We start from the raw sequence: 16,544 nt of genomic DNA, 5'->3' as shown, positions 1-16,544 counted from the left end.
ATGGATGATGGGTGATGGACAGATGATTGGATGGATGAATGATTGGATAGATAGATGGATAGATGGATGGATGGATGGATGGGTGATTGGATGGATGATGGATGGATGGATAGATGGATGACGGGTGATGGATAGATAATTGGATAGATGATTGGATGAATAGATGATAGATGATGTATGATGGGTGATGGACAGATGATTGGATGGATGGATGGATGGATGGATGGATGGATAGATGGATGGATGATTGGATAGAGAGATGGATGGATGATGGGTGATGGACAGATGATTGGATGGATGGTGATGGATAGATAATTGGATGGATGGATAGATGGATAGATGGATGGGTGATTGGATGGATGGATGGACGGATGGATATGGATAAATGATTGTATAAATAGATGGGTGATTGGATGGATAGATGAATTGGTCAATGGGTAATTGGATGAATGGATATGGATATATGGATGGATGAATGCATGCATGCATGGATGCATGAATGATTAGATGGACCAGATTTTAAGAGCCAAGGAAGGGATTCTAGGCCATGGAAGTCATGTACAAACAAAACAACTGGACTAAACAAAGATGTTCATGAAACTGTGTAGGTATGGGCTGCAGGGTGTAGGGCAGAACATCATTAGAAATAGAAGGTACCAGTCATGACTCTTAGACACTTGGTCAGAACATATAATCTTCATTCTGATATCAAAACAAGTTTCTCAGCTGCTCAGAGATTCAATTTCTCTGTGTGTGGAATGAGGACCATGGCAGAACTCACTTCACGGGGCTTTTATGAGCACCAGAACATCATCTGGTGAGAGTAGGCCTCCAGAGACATTGAGTCTTCAGTCCTGTGCAGCCATTGTCATAACATAATATAATGCCCTGATCACGTCTGTCTTGGGAGATATTAACAACAGGCCCTCACAGATCAACCAATTCTCTGGACACAAGAAGTAGCCAGATGGATGACATTTCTCTAGCTTCCAAGAATGCCTGTCAGCTAGGGATGCTGCCTTCTGATTTTCATGGGCAGGTGAACAGCTGATGGGATATGAGGCTCCAGCTTCGGCTGTTGATATTAAGCTAGAGGCTTGTGGGGAGCCAGAGGGAATCCCCTCCTGCTTCACAATGGGACAAACATATGCATAAGCTAGTAACTGGGACTCATGAATCCTGGGTATCTTGGTCCTAGAGAATGAGTTTGAGAAGACAAGTCTAGCCTGTTCACAGAGCAAGGAAAGAGCTCTGCTAGTGAACTCTTCAAATGGTGCCAGATACCACTTACTCATGGGTCCCCAGGTACCAAGCTCCTGGCCTATGCTACCAATCCTTAGTCTACTTCTGGAAATCAGTGGTGTGACAATTTCATCATTGCAGGAGACTGAGGTTTCAAAGCCAAATGCTCACCTCCAGAGCCCTTGCTCTTGGCTGTTTTCAGGATGGCCAAGGGGAGCAGGGTCCTATAGAGGGTGAGGATGAGGAAATGCTCTCAGCTAACAGGAGCCGGTGGAGAAACACATCATGGATGAGACCGCAGAAGGAGCCCCTTCCCATACCAGGACACATCCTTGCCACAAAAACACACACTTGTCTCAGGAAGCCTCTGCCTCCTTCTCCTGCCCTCCCCCGCCCATCACTAAATAAATAAACCAAGAAGGAGGGAGGGGAAAAGTTTCTGACTTTCTGTAACCTTTTCTTCGAGTTCAGGTTATTTCTTTAATGCATTTGTCTGCTTTAAAATTGTCTCCTTAGCCTCTCAAGGGAAGCCAATATAATACCACATCACATTTCTCACCGGAGAAAAAAGAACACTTACTCTTAATAGGTGGCAATTTTGCCAGGTGTTATTGACATAGTAAGTGCGAAATTTCCGTGCTCCTCGATGCAGAGTGCAGCAGAATTAAAGAACAATGAGGCACAGTGCAAAATGAAGTTTCAAAAGCCGCAGTGTCAAAGTCAGGGAAGGTGCGAAAAAATTACATCCTCGCAACACTCCAAAGAACAAGTTTACTAATTACGTTATCCAGCACAAATTTTAAAGAAAATTCCCCGAGACTGGGAAAGTTTTCTCCGAGAGCCATTGTTCTCCCCCATCCCAACCCAACCTGTCAGGGCTGCTCTCTTGGTGCTGGAGAGGGAGGAAGGTCTGAGCTGGGCTGTGGATTCCTTTATCTCTGGCATAAGGTGTGGGGTAGGTATGGGAACTCCCGAGACAGACACACAGTGGTGATGGCACTGGCTGCCTCCTGGGGCCATTGTCCTCTGGCAAACAGCAAGACCAGAGACTGAACAATTCAGACCTTGTCATTAAGGCAGGACAAGTACAGAGGACCTGAGAAGTAACAGCTATAACCAATAACCACCACCACCCCTAAAACCAGTCTAGAGATGGGGAATTGAAGTATACCGCCCCTGAACTCACAGGGCTATGCCATCCAACCTGGGCCTCAAAGGCAGCTCTTTTGTCCCCCGAATAATATCCCTTACACTCTCCAGCACAGATATTTATTTATTACTGATTAAGATAGTCTCATGTCGCCCAGGCTGGTCAAGAACTGATGCATAGCACAAGGTGACCTTTAACTTCTGACTCCTTTCAAGCATTGGGATTACAGGCACAAACCACTACTCCAAGTCTTTAAATTCTTTTTAAAGCAGTGCAAACATATTTCCAAATGAGCTCTTACATCCATACCCCAAATAGAAGCCTGCTCCAAGCAGGGCTTCTCCACCTCAGGGTGTGCACTAAAAGTGTCTGGGGACTTATAGTGTCCCCAGTTCTCTTTTCACACTTTTATAAAGGTTCTTGATGGGGGGAGGTGCGATGGAGAGCCCATCAGAGAGTGTGAGCAGATGTGTGTGTTTGCATAAACACACAAGCATAGCGCACACGCACACATATGCACACCATACACTTTATATACATACACACGCACACATATGTATAGGGAAAGAGCCCACAGATATCGTATACTCTTAAATACTTCTACTTCTTTCTAGCATTTTATTTGAACAACCCCACATTAGCTAGGGCAGATATGACACGGTGGATGAGGCAATGGCCACACAAGCGTTAGGGCCTGAGTTCGGATCCCCAGAACCCATATAAAGGGAGGGGAGGCATGGCAGTCAGCCTGTACTTCCAGTGCCTGGAAGGCAGAGACAGTGGACCCCCAGAACAAACCAACAAGTTAGACTAACAAAATCCCTAAGCTCTGGGTTCAACTGTGAGACCCTGGCTCGATGAATAAGGTGGAAAGCAACCCCGTGTCAGACTTTGGCTCCCATGTACACATATGTCTCCATACACAAGTGTGCCTCCACACATTCGAACACATATGCACAAGTTCAAATACACCACAGATACATACAAGGAAGGGAGGGAGGGAGGGAAGGAGAGACAGAGGGATGGAGGGGGAGAGGGAGAGAGGGAAGAAGGAAGTGAGGGAAGGTGGAAGGAAGGAAGGAAGGAAGGAAACACATCACACTGAAGATGGACTTACTACAGTCAAAAGGCACTCATTTGTTTCCTTTATGATCTTAGAAAATGGCCTGGGTCTTAGAAACAGAGTATCTGTGACAGCTACTTTTTAGAATTAAACCTCTTACTTGGAGATGGTTGCTTTCCTGGGTTCTAATGCAGCTGGACCAAGCAACAGAGAAGCTTCCCAATGGTAACTCTGCATAACTGATGTATCACTCATCGTGTTCCAGTTTCCTCAGTTTCACTCATTTCTGTACGTGTGCATGTCCACATTTTTTTTAGATGAAATGCTTCATAAACAAGCAAGCACAAGTGTAAAATGATTTCCTCTTCTGAGGAAAAAGAAAAAAGTCAAGAGGCCCATTTTGTTCTGAATGCAGCAAATTTAAATCAAGTTTCAACCCAGTAAGCTGATGGCAGGCTCAAGCAGGTCCACACCCGGGGAGCACATTTACAGGAGCAGCTTCAAGGTACAGCCTGGGGGTGGCTGTCATCTCATGCAGGTGCTTGGCTGGGGCAGCCTAGGGTCCCAAGCATGCAGAGCTCAGATCCTCCCTGATTGATAGCACAAATCCCTGCCCTTGAGTGGTTGGAGGCCAACAATAAGGAGATGCTGGAGGAGTTGGTGAGAGAGAGTGAGTGTCTCTAAAAACTGCCCTCCTGCCCCCCAGACTGAAAGGTTTCCCTCAGCCAGGTTCAAAGACAGAAATACCAGTGCTGCCTTCTAGGGGGAATTCATCAGTTAACATCTCCTGACCAAATTCCTTTATGGCCACCACTGCCTTAGTCCTCTAGTCCATTTCCAGCCTTCCAACACACAGAGGCCCATGGACCTCTGGTGACAGGCTCTACCTAGTGCTGACAGAGACAACAGGTCACCGAGTCCAAACTCTTTTTCCAGGACAGATGAGACCACGATGAGCCCAGTGTGGCTACAATAGCCACCATGCTGAGGAAGGATCTCCACCATGGAGCTGGTCCCTCAAGGCTCTGTAACCTCTCTCCACCTGAATTTGCATCTATAAGAATTCTCATCACTTGGGATTCAGAAGGTAAAGCTTTTAGATTTTGTGTTTATATGGCTTCTGTCCAGCTAGTCAGCTCAGCCACAGAACATGCAAGAAGCTCTGCAATGTGGTGAGCAGTAGGCAAGCAGGGTTTCCTCAGCAGGTGGGAGACGACAAGCCACAACAGATCACCCTCAATGTAGATGGCCAATGAACTGATAGTTTCTTCCGAGAGCTAGTTTGTTAGCTCCTTCCCTTTTTCCTTTGCTGTGGTAAAATACTCTGACAATAGTAATTTAAGGGAGAAAGGGTTTATTCTGGCTCACGGTTCCCAAGTACAGTCAGCCCACTGTGTCAGAGAAGTCAAGGCTGAAGGAGCTGCTCACATCCCATCCACAGTCTGGAAGAAGACAGCATGAATGCCTGTGCTCAAATCGTTCTCTCCGCCTATACAGACCAGGATCACAGCCAGAGAATGACAATCATGCCATCCATCCACAGTGGGTGGGACTTCCCATCTCAGTCAATACAATCAAGAGAAGCCCCCACAGACATGCTCAGAGTCTCATCTCCCAGATGATTCCATATTCTGAACAGTTGGCAATTAATACTAACAAAGCAAGCATTACAAAAAAAAAAAAAAGAGTGCATACATAGAAAATTCTCTAGAAAAAAAAATGACTGATTCATTGGTGTTCAAAACATGTTCAGTGTTACACTTTTCTACAGAGGGCACCAAGTTCAAATACACATATAACGTTCATGTGAGCCAGAATCAAGCTCCCCTTTGGTGATGCTTGGAGACTGGTCCCTCTCTGGAAGCTTACAGCTGAGACCTGTGTGTGAAGAGCAGACAAATCCAGATCTCTAGGCGGGTCTTACACTTGTATTTTATTTTTCTGGCACTCTTGAGTCAACAAACTCAAAACAAAAACAAAAACAAAAACAAAAACAACCAAACAACAATAACAACAACAACAAAAACCAGGTTCACCTGACCAGAAACAAACCTGATGAGCTAGAACATTTTCTCTCCCCGAGAAATCTAAGCCTGAGACAGAAGACGGCTCTAGAAGGGTCTCAGTGGTGCTCAGAGGAACTTCCAGAGATATGACCTTCTCTGTGGCACTGTCCAGAGAGAGCAACATGTGGAAAGGGCAAAGAGAAGAGCTTGTGGAAAAAAACAGAAACAGGAAGTCTGCACATCCAAAGCATGGAAGTAAGTGAAGGTCCCCAGAGTCCAAGAGAAGGGTACCTGGAGGAAGGGAGGAGGGCATTAAAGAATGGGTAGACATGTATCAGGGGGAAAAGGTAAGTCTTAGAGATAGAGGATTCAAATTCACAGGGAACCAGAAAAAGTGCAGATTGGCTAAAGAATTTCCAGTAAAAGGAAACTTGGAGTCATGGAGTCTAAGAATTCATGATGTCCCATTGTCTTCTCTGTGGAGTCCCAAGGAGTCAAACAACAAAGTGGATCTGGGGGTACCAGAAAGGCAGTCACCAGCTTCACCTGAGAGATTCTGGCTACCTGACAATGCTTCTAAGACCCCAAGTCTCTTCAATGAAAAGACCAGGTTTTGTTCATGTTCTCATACCCATACATTTAACTGCAGAGTCCTAGCATCCCAGGGGTCTTGTTTTATTTTATTTGATGAATGATTTGAATAGGAAACAATCCTTTGGGTTAGACTCAACCACAGTGGAGAGAGGGTCGGAGTGTGCTGCAGGAGAGAGCTTCATGGAGGGCTCCATGAACACACACCACAGCTCTGGGTTCTCTCCTGCTGGGACTAAATTTAGCTCGCCATCCACTGTTCCCACCTCTGCCCTTTTAGGTCACACAGAACAGCCGCCCCCACATCTTCTAGTCTTGGCTGTGCCACCACCTTTTACAACCCACAATATAACTCTCCTAACTACCACCTGGATGCCCCACCCTTTCCAGAAGGATCTCTGCCAACTAGGATTTATGAAAGAGGGCTACAGGACAAGGGGGCAGAGAAAACATGGTGTCGATATTTAGTTGTTGCACCTTGGAGGTCGACTCTGGGGGCTCAAAGACTGTGCTGGAAGAGTATAAAATGAGTTGGACCCAGAGTATATGGTATGGTGTCAACACAAGAGGCCTGTAAGATACTTGATCTGGTGTCATGTGTGCTAAATTGAGGGCAGATACCACATCACTAGATGTAGGATTTGGAAATAAACCATACCAATACATAGCGGGTCTTTACAAAGGGTCTTCATCCACCTCCTCCTCTTCCTTGTTTACTTTTCCTTCCTTCCATTCCCTTCTTCCCATCTTTATTTTATGCTTTTTTCCATGCCTGGATGGAACCTAGGGTCTTGTACCTATTAGACAAGTGCTCTACTGCTAAGCAATATTCCAGAGACTTGTTTGGTTTTTTTTTTGTTTGTTTGTTTGTTTTTAGACAGGTTCTCATTAAGTCACCTAAACTTTCTATTCTCCAGCCTCAGACTCCAGGGAAGATAACAGGTATGCAACAGGAGTCCTAGCTTCCAATCTTCCTCCTCCTTTTCATGCTCCTCCTCACCATCATCATCATTCTCTTCCTCCTCCTCCTATTCCTCTTCTCCCTCCTCTTCCTCTTTCTCTTCCTCCTTCTTCATCTCTTCCCTTCTCTACCTTCCAGTTTATGCTAAACTTTCAAATTTAAGTACCTATAGATTTTAAAATAAAACAAGGAATGATAAATCTTTGCATAAAAAAAAATGTTCTTATAAGGAATACTTCCTAGATCTCAGCGAAACTAAAAATAGTCAATGTTAGGATGTCTGTAAAGACTGATCTATCTAATGTTATCATTTTACAAATACAAAAATAGAAGCCCTTTGAGGGGGAAAGATTTGCTTGGTTTCATCTACACAACCACCACAAGGACCAGATGGCCAAAAACTGTCCTAGAAGTAAAGTGTCCAGCCCCTCTCTCCCCTGATGTGTTGTAGTTGTTGGTACTTTTCAGCCCATATCCTCCAGAAACCATCTTTGGAATTCCTTACTTGTTGGTGTGCTTAGGCTCAGTGGCCTGTTCGGTTCCCATCTACCTTTGCTGTGTCTCGCTCCTTTGACAGTTTCACATCCGCGCCCTCACTGCTGCCGACTCAAAAGTTCTCTTTTTCACTTAGTCACACACATTTCCCATCATGCCAGAACACTTCATGATGTGACTGTCACAGCTCCAGGTTGAACTTGGACAGCTTGTAGGGGCACCCTGCTGACCCAGGAGAGGGAGGCTAAGATGGGGGCACTTCCCAGGGTCAAGGCAGCATTGCTCACAGGAAGGGCAGTGAGTCTGATGGCAAAAACATTCACAGCGTGTGGTTGAGAGGAACCAGGCAGAATGAAGAGGCCGGGAATAAAAAAAAGAGACTTAGAGATGAGTCACAGGATGGAAAGCCGTGGCAGAGGGCAAAAGACACCCACACAATGACAAATCCCCAGACTTCTCAGGTGGAAAATGTCAACCCAATTTGGGGCCCCATCCACCCACTCCCTGAGATCAAAGCTGCCCAGGTGATGAGCAGCGTGAATACACTGGAATGGCATGCATCCCAAGCTCCCAGGAGCACAGGGTCTGGAGAAGGAAGGAAAGGAAAACCTCCATTCCCCAGTGCATGGCTGGGCTGTGTGCTCCCTTGCCTTCCTGGCAGCACAGTTTGGTCTGTAAAAAGCAAGTGAGACGGAGCTGAAGAAGTGGCTAGACTGGTAAAGTGTTTGCCTCCCAATCCTGGGGTTTTATCTCCAGCAATCTATGACCAAATCCGGGTGTGGTGTGGTCCTGGTGCTAGGGAGGCAGAGACACAGGTGTCTCTGGTGTTCACTGACCAGCCAGCCTTGCCTCATCAACTCCATGCTAAGGAGAGACTTTGTCTCAAAACACAAGGCACACAGCTCCTGAGAACAATACTCCAAGTAGACCTCCATCCTCCACACACACACCCATAGGTCATTCACACCTACATTCACACAGATACATGGGCACCCCAACACAAAAGCACACACAAACACGGGGGCTTTTGCACTAACCTGGAAAGTCTGGCCTCTGCAGTATGGTGGGAGATGGGAGCCGAGACTTCAGACTCAGAAGCTCTGGTTTCAAATTCTGGTTGTCTGACTCACTGGGTCAATTCAGTGAAGTGACCGTAAAGTTTCTACCTCAGTTTCCCCTTCTGTCAAATGGGAATGACAATACTGTGGATCTATCTTCTGGGTTGATGACAGCCTGAGCGATGAGTGTCTCAAGACCTGCCAAGTGAGAAAGCTGTGCTGACGGTGCTGTTGTGGCTTGCAGTGTCTGGTATGAGCACCCTGGGTCCCTCTGAACATGTGTGGTGGGTAGGGCAGATCAAGGAAATTAAGGTCCCAGTGCTGTGTAACTTGATTTATAGCTATTTCATTGAAATACGAGGGGAGATGGGAGGAATGGAGAGGGGGAAGCAGTGATCAGGATGTGTGATATAAGAGAAGAATCTATTTTCAATTTAAAAAATGACTAAAAGAATTTGCTTCTAGAATGGTGATTCACAGGAGAAATGTCCCCCACAGGCTCACATACTTGAACCCTTGGGCCCTGGTTGGTGGCATTGTTTGGACCCTTTAAGATGTACAAGCTTTCTGATGTACATCACCAGGGAAAGGCTTTGAGAATTTCTACCTTTACCTCAGTTCTAGTTTTCTGTCTCTGCTTTGTGTTTGTGATTGAAGATGTGACCTCTCAGCTCCTGCTACCTACCTTGCCAGTATGGACTTTTCCCTCTGGAACCAAAAGCCCCCAACAAACTCTTCCTTCTACAAGTTGCTTTGGGTCACAGTGTTTTCTGACAGCCCGCAGGAAATTAACAAATGCAGGCATGATCTAGAAAGGAAAGAATGATCCACTTCCCTGTGGGGACACATCACTGACTCCTTCCTCCCTTCTCCCAGACCACACATCCCACTGTGGATGTCAAGTTCATGGCCAGAGGAGCTGTGTGTAACCAGATCTGCCTCCTGGCTGTGCTCTAAACATTTAAGTTCCTTATTCTGCACACTAACAAGAACAACAGCAACAGAGAAGGGAAAGGAAGAGGGAGATGGAGAAAGAGAAGGAAAGGGAGGGAAGGAGGAGGCAGCAAACAGAATTGCTAAATATTTGGAAACTTCTCACACGTGGATCTGTCTGTGATTTCCCTCTGATGCCTCATTTCTGACTTCTCAGCACACTAAGACCAACCCAAACCTTCTCAAGAGCATCTACTCAGAGGTCCATGCCTCCCCTGGGCTTCCCATCCCTGTGGTAGTATTGTGTTCCCCAAAATATTGTGTACCCTAATAAACTTATCTGGGGTCAAGGCACATAACAGCCACTAGATAGAGAGGCTAGAAAATGGTGGCACTCACCCCTTTAATCCTAGCATTCCAGAGGCAGAAACACCTCTGGATCTCTGTGATTTCAAGGCCACATTGGAAATAGCCAGGTATGGTGATACAGGCCTTTAATCCCAAGAAGTGAGCCTTTAATCCCAGGGAGTGATGGCTGAAAGTAGAAAGGTATATAAGGTGTGAAGACCAGAAACTAAAAGCATTTGGCTGGTTAAGCTTTTAAGCTTTTGAGCAGCACAGTTCAGCTGAGATTCATTTGGATGAGGACTCGGAGGCTTCCAGTCTGAGGAAACAGGATCAGCTGAGGAACTGGTGAGGTGAGGTAGCTGTGGCTTATTCTGTTTCTCTGACCTTCTAGCATTCACCCCACTACCTGGCCCAAGGTTTGTTTTATTAATAAGACCTGTTAAGATTCCTGCTACACATCCCCACCACCGCTCACTGGCTAAAGTCAGCTACGTCTTCAAGCCCATGTGTACTGGCCCTGACCAGTTTTTCTCAGTCTTGGTGGGATTCCCTTTCTCTCTCTCCGTCATTTACAGGACTATGGGTTTCTACAAGGGCAAAGGGCACTGTGTACTATGTCTCTCTCAAGATTCTCACTTGGCACCTGGCAAGGGTTTGGTAGTTAATGGACTGAAGAGGCTTGACTTCCAAGGATCCGTGAGGCCCCTCATGCAAAAGACAAGTGGAGCCAGCACAGGCTTTGAACAGACACAAGGTAGAGGTTGGCAAGAGGTCACTGCTGAGGGAGTTGAGAGAATGGAGGTGCCCTGCAAATAAAGAGCCATGTTTCAGCTCTCTTAAGGTTTTTAAGATTTATTATTGTCACTGTGTTAGTGTGAGTGAGTGCACATGTGCCCTGGTATGCACGTGGAAGTGGGGGGGGGCAGTCAAGACAACGTTGTAGACCCCTTTTTTGTCTGCTTTCCCATGGTTCCAAGGATCTAATTCAGGTCCTCAAGCTGGTGTAGAAAATCCTTTTATCTTTGGAGGCACATTCACTGATAGTTCAGGTTCTGGACCCAGTAATGCTGGAACCCTCAAACCTCCTCCAAATCTGAAGCAGATTAAGCATACATAAAAAAAAAATAAATAAGTAAATAAATAAATAAGTAAGTAACTGCCACAAAAACTTGTGGAAACTTGAGACAACAGAGGAACAGTTGAAGGAAAAACCCTGAAGCCACCAAGAGTCTGAGGTTCTGTGGGGTGGAAGTGAGCCCTGGATATACCCAAATGGCTCCACCTACTCTCTCCAGCGGATGCGCATGGTGGATGTACAAGATCCAAGACCAGTCAGACTGGGTGGCGAAAACCCCCACTGCTATGCTGATTTTATTTTTTGTGCTTGATTTCCATCCATCCACTCATGTTTGCCCGAATTGCCCTTTTGTAATCCTTAATGCAAAAGGCATTTTTAAAATCAGTTCTTTTCCTCGGTGAAAGATTCCAACACAGGTCAAGACAAGAGACGTACTTTTAACCAAGTAGTAACTGGGAAAGACTGAAAGCCGTATGGTGTTTTTATCACATGGAGACATGATGGTATCAGGAGAGAGATGGGGTGAAAAGAGGGATGAGAAGAGAAAAGGAAAGAGGGGACGAAGAAGAGGGGAGGGGAGGAAAGGAGAACAGAAGGGAGGGGAGGGAAGAGCTATCTCCATAGGGTTTAAATTAAACATCATGGCCAGGGCACTGTGTGGTGTGAAGGAGCGGCTGTCCGGCTTCTTATATAGTTTTATGTTCACCTATAGATCCCTCAGGAACACTATGAGGCCCTCTTATGAAAGTCAGACCCCATCCTGTTAGAGATTCAGTGAATGAAGTATCTGTTTGTGATGGGAACAGAATCTAGCAAGATGCTCAGGAAGACTCTAGCTGTGACACCATTGTGCTTGGTGAAGGTTGACCTATGAGAGCCATTTGATGCGTGGCTGGGGGCTGAGGGAGAGCTCAGAGTAGTTGCCATACCGGTCTGAGACCAGTTCTCCTTCTGTCCTACACTTAGAAGCTAACTGCCCAAGAATGATGACGTTTTTTTTTCCATGGCATCAGGGACCTCTACACACTTCCATTTCCAAGATGGTCAGTTCCACTGTTGGAAAAAAAAAGAGGAATTGCTTTATTTCCTATGAATTTCATAGGTCACTGGTGTTTACATCAGGTTGGCCAGAGCCTGATCACATGACTACCCACAGTCCCACGGAATTGTGAAGACCATAGTTGAGGTAAGGAGGCCCCACACTGACCAGAAGGGGTCACAGTTATTGAGGTCATTAACAGCCCTCCACAGTTCTTCTACACACCTGAGTGGCGGCAGTGATTTCCCCATTTCCAACATTCCTTTCCCCATCTACAAAACAAGATGTAGGCGTGGGTGGCTCCAGTAGCTCTTCCAGTCCCCATGAAGAGCAGGAACACTCAAATGAAAGTAATTATCAGCTGGCTGTGGTGACACCTGCCTGTCATCCCAGTCCTCAAGAGGTGGAGGCAGAAGGATTAGGAGTTCAAAGCCAGCCTTGGCTATAATAAGTAAGTTTAAGGGTAGCTACAAGAGACTCTATAACTTCTTGTCTACACTCCTGCAAATGATCCTAATTAAACTCACTGGGTCTACAAGAAATGTGAGACATCAGAGGGAAGAAGGAGATCATTGGGTCTAAGAGGGTAGTGGAGGGTGGCTATGATTGAGATCTGTTACACACGTGTGGAAAGGTCATCACGAAGTCTATTATTATGTATGATTACTATAGTAAGGAGAAAAGCAGGTGAGCCTGAATGATGCAAGGTGAAGAGAGGGAGGGAGGGAGGGAGGGATGGAGGGAGAAAGGAAAAGGTGAAGAAAAAAGAGAAAGGAATGCTGCATTTGGACTCTGGAACATGGACAAGATAAGGACTTCTCTACTGCTTGTTAAAGTATGGGCTGCTTGTCCATACCTGGGAATTTTACTTCTTCCTCATTCAGAATCTACACTCCTCTGCCCCTGTAGGCTGTGCACATTTTGATTTCAAGTTTCCTGGCTCATACATTTTGGAGGCTGCCTCATCGTCTCAGGTGACCCAGGCATGTTGTCCCTCTCTGTCTCTTTCCTGAATTTCAAAACCATTGTCTTGCAAAGTTGGTGTTGCTTTTTTTTTTTTTTTCTTTCAGTGGAGCCCTTCCAGGGAACCAGAGACTCACCTAGTAGGAGGGCTTCAGAAGTCATGAAGTGGGGTCACTGCCACCTCAGCACACATGGCTGCAGGGGCCTTGGTAGCCACGGCCCTGCTTTGGCACTGAGACACATTAAGCTAAGGCAGTCTTTCCAAGCCGATGACGAACTGATTAGCTCATGGTTGGGTCTATCATTGGCAGTGGCAGGGGCAGTGGGTTCTGCAATGTCCATTAGATTTCTTTCTTTAAAAAAAAAAAAAAGATGGTTTTAAAAAAAGCAAAAGCTTGGGAGTGATTTGTTATATCTGATGAAGATGGGGACCCATCACATGTCACTGTTCAGCTTAATCAATGGTGACTTCATCTAGAGTCTTTATTTATAGCTAATGCAGACGTTAAAAAGATGTACAGCCATTAATTATTAGTGGAGTTGTTTTTTCAAAGCTCAAAGTACGCCTTGAATAAACGTACTTTAAGACACTTAAAGCCAAGGCATTCTTTATAAAATGACTAGCTAAAGAGTCCCTTGGGTTGCCTTTGAGCGGCTTTCAAGGCCCTAATAGCACTTTTCCTACCAAAGACACACCCCTTGAATCCTCAGAGAGGTACAATAGCATAATTGTTCTTTTAGGTTTCAAGGCCTTGACATATCTGTCAGGGAAAGAATGGGGAATGATAATACCAGAACTATTTTATGCAAATCCCACTTAGAGGTTTCAAGACTTCCCTGAGACAGATCTTGCCCTCTTGTTGACACTGGCCCTGTCACGTCAGTGCTCCGTGAGAAAGCGCTTCGAGCTTGCCTTTTGTTAAATCATTCTCATTAAAGAAAAAAGTCTTTAGATAAAGTTAAAAAACAAATACAAAAACAATGAGATGGAAACATCAATTTGAAGATGTGTCTAGGGGAAAAACAGTATTCACCGCAATGATTTTTGCCCCCTGCAGTTAATCACTTTGCCGAAAGAATTCTTTAACTTAAGCCATGGCGGCAGAAAAGAGATGCTTACAAAGGTGTTATGAAGATTCCAATTATGCAAACACACACACACACACACACACACACACACACACACACACGATGTCACCTAGCGAGTTGCCACAGGGATGCCCTTTCCAAGGCTGGGATTGTTGATCCACATGCTTTGGACAACAGGCACAAGCCACAGTCACATTGTCACGTAGCTATTTTGGAAGAAGACTCCCTCACTTAGCAAGAAGATCAAGGTAAGGAAGAGAAAATGGAGTGCGTAGGGTAGTGCTAACAGACACCTGTGAGGTCACACACTCTTAGAGGCCTTCAGAAAGTTAGAAAATCCCTCACGAGTTCCCAAAATGCAAACAACATTCAAAATCCATTTATTCCAATATATCCACATATATTCCAAAAAATAATCCACATAGAACTCAAAGTATTAACAACTTAGTTTCTGCCCATGAAAAGATGGTGTTAATCCATCTATATACATCCCTCTATGCATTCATCTGTCTGTCTATCTTTGCATTTATGCATCCATCCATCCAACCATCCATCCATGCATTCATCCATTCATCTATCCATTTATCCACCCTCTCGTACATTCATTCATCCATTATTCTTTTATCCATCTACCTAGTCATCTATTCACTCACCCACCCATGAATTCATTCATTCTGCACTCATGCCTGCACTCATTTACTCATCCCTGCAAGCATTGTTCATTCACCAGATCTTCACTCACTGTTCTATATCACTATGTTTACACATTGAATATCACTATATTCACTCATTGACAAAGGACCAAAATTTGATTCTGTAAATTCAAGCATGTTGTGGATATATTCTCTGCCCTCCAGGACTCACAATAGTGAAAGAGAATACCACCAGAAGCTGAGAGAGAAAAGAAGGTATTCTTCCCCTGGAGCCTTCAGAGGGAGTCTGGTCCTACCAACACCCAGTCATTTTACTCTGGGATAAGCTTAATGGTCATGCAACTAACAGAAGACAAGCATGTTACCATGTGTGGCATCAGGATTTAGTCAAAAAGACAAGCAAACAAATAGTTTCTGCTTGGAGCCTGCAAGCAAGCATGTAAGCAGTGTTCTTCCATATTTTCTGTTTCAAGCTCCTGCCTTGAGTTCCTGCCATTATGTCCCTCTGTGTTGGACTGTGACCTGGAAATGTAATTTCAAATAAAGCCTTTCCTCCTCCAAGTTGTTTTGGGTCATAATAATTGTCACAACAACAGAATGAAACTAGAACACAGGGCAAAGAGTGACAATTTGGATCTCAAGGAGTGAAAATGTGACCCGTCTCCATGTCTCCTTGGCTGTGTGACCTTGAATATGCAGTTCAACCTTTCAGAGTGCCGTCTGGTCTCCCTGTCTACACAGTGGGAGGTAATTTCTGCTGTCATATGATCTAAAGGGGACCAAGATCCTGGCACTTCACTGGTTCTGATAATTGCTAGGTATTTCCATGCTCCATACTTTGCCCCTTGGCCCAGACTACTCTTGCTCTCCTCTTCTTCTGCCTAACGACGCGCTGTAGAAGCTGGAGTTCCGTTTATCCTCACCTGGATGGAAGGAAAACACTTTTGAGCCAAGAAAAGGAGAAACCTACCAGCTCACGCATCCATTTAGTGTCTCCCCCAGGGAACCAAGAGGCTTAATGTTTATAAAGTACTTTGAGATCTTGAAACCAAAGACTTTGTACAAATGTGAGGTAATCATGATAATTAAAGCACTGTTATTGAATCCGTCGAGGCCATATTGTTCCCTCATCCTGCAGTGAGCAAACTCCTGGCGGACCCTTTAGCACACTGAAGAGATAATTTGCCAAATCATATACCGCTGCCCTGAAAGTCTTACTCACCTACAGCCAGGGCCAAGTTCATACCCAACAATGAGGCTAATAGCAGGTCTCGGCTGCACAGCACTTTACAGTTTACAATGCAGCCTCAGATGGTGTCTCCCACTCTGTCAGTAGGATGAGAGGTAGAGGAGAGTAAAATTATTCCTGATGGATGGGTAGGGAACCCCAAGAACAGATGGGCACACTGACCCAGACTGAGGATGGCCAGAGCATTTTAAGCCAGGACAAATGCCCAGTTTTTATAAGTAAGGATATTTAGGTTCAAAGAGAGAAGGTGCCCTGATTGGGGCCTCCAGAAAATATCTATGCAAACTGGAAGACATTTCCCTCTACCAATATGGCACAGGTTTGGACAATTGGTAGGGTTTTAACCCCACTACCCTGACAGGGAGACTGCCTGTGCAGTCCATTTAAGAACGGTGCTAGGCTTTAAAGCACCCTGTTTGGTTTTTTCATTTGTTTGTTTGTTTGTTTTTGCTTTGATATATGATTATTCTAGCACGTTTTCATTTTTACGTATCAACCGTGGATTCCCCTGTCCTCCCCTCTCCACCCTCCCACCCCCCACCCACCCCCGCCTTCACTCTAGCCCACCCCCATTCCCATCTCCTCCAGGGCAAAGACTCCCCTGGGGATTCAGCTCAACCTGGTAG

The sequence above is a fragment of the Onychomys torridus genome, chromosome 14 (genome assembly GCF_903995425.1).
Source record: "Onychomys torridus chromosome 14, mOncTor1.1, whole genome shotgun sequence".
NCBI lineage: Eukaryota > Metazoa > Chordata > Mammalia > Rodentia > Cricetidae > Onychomys > Onychomys torridus.
Note: the sequence above shows the minus strand (reverse complement) of the source record.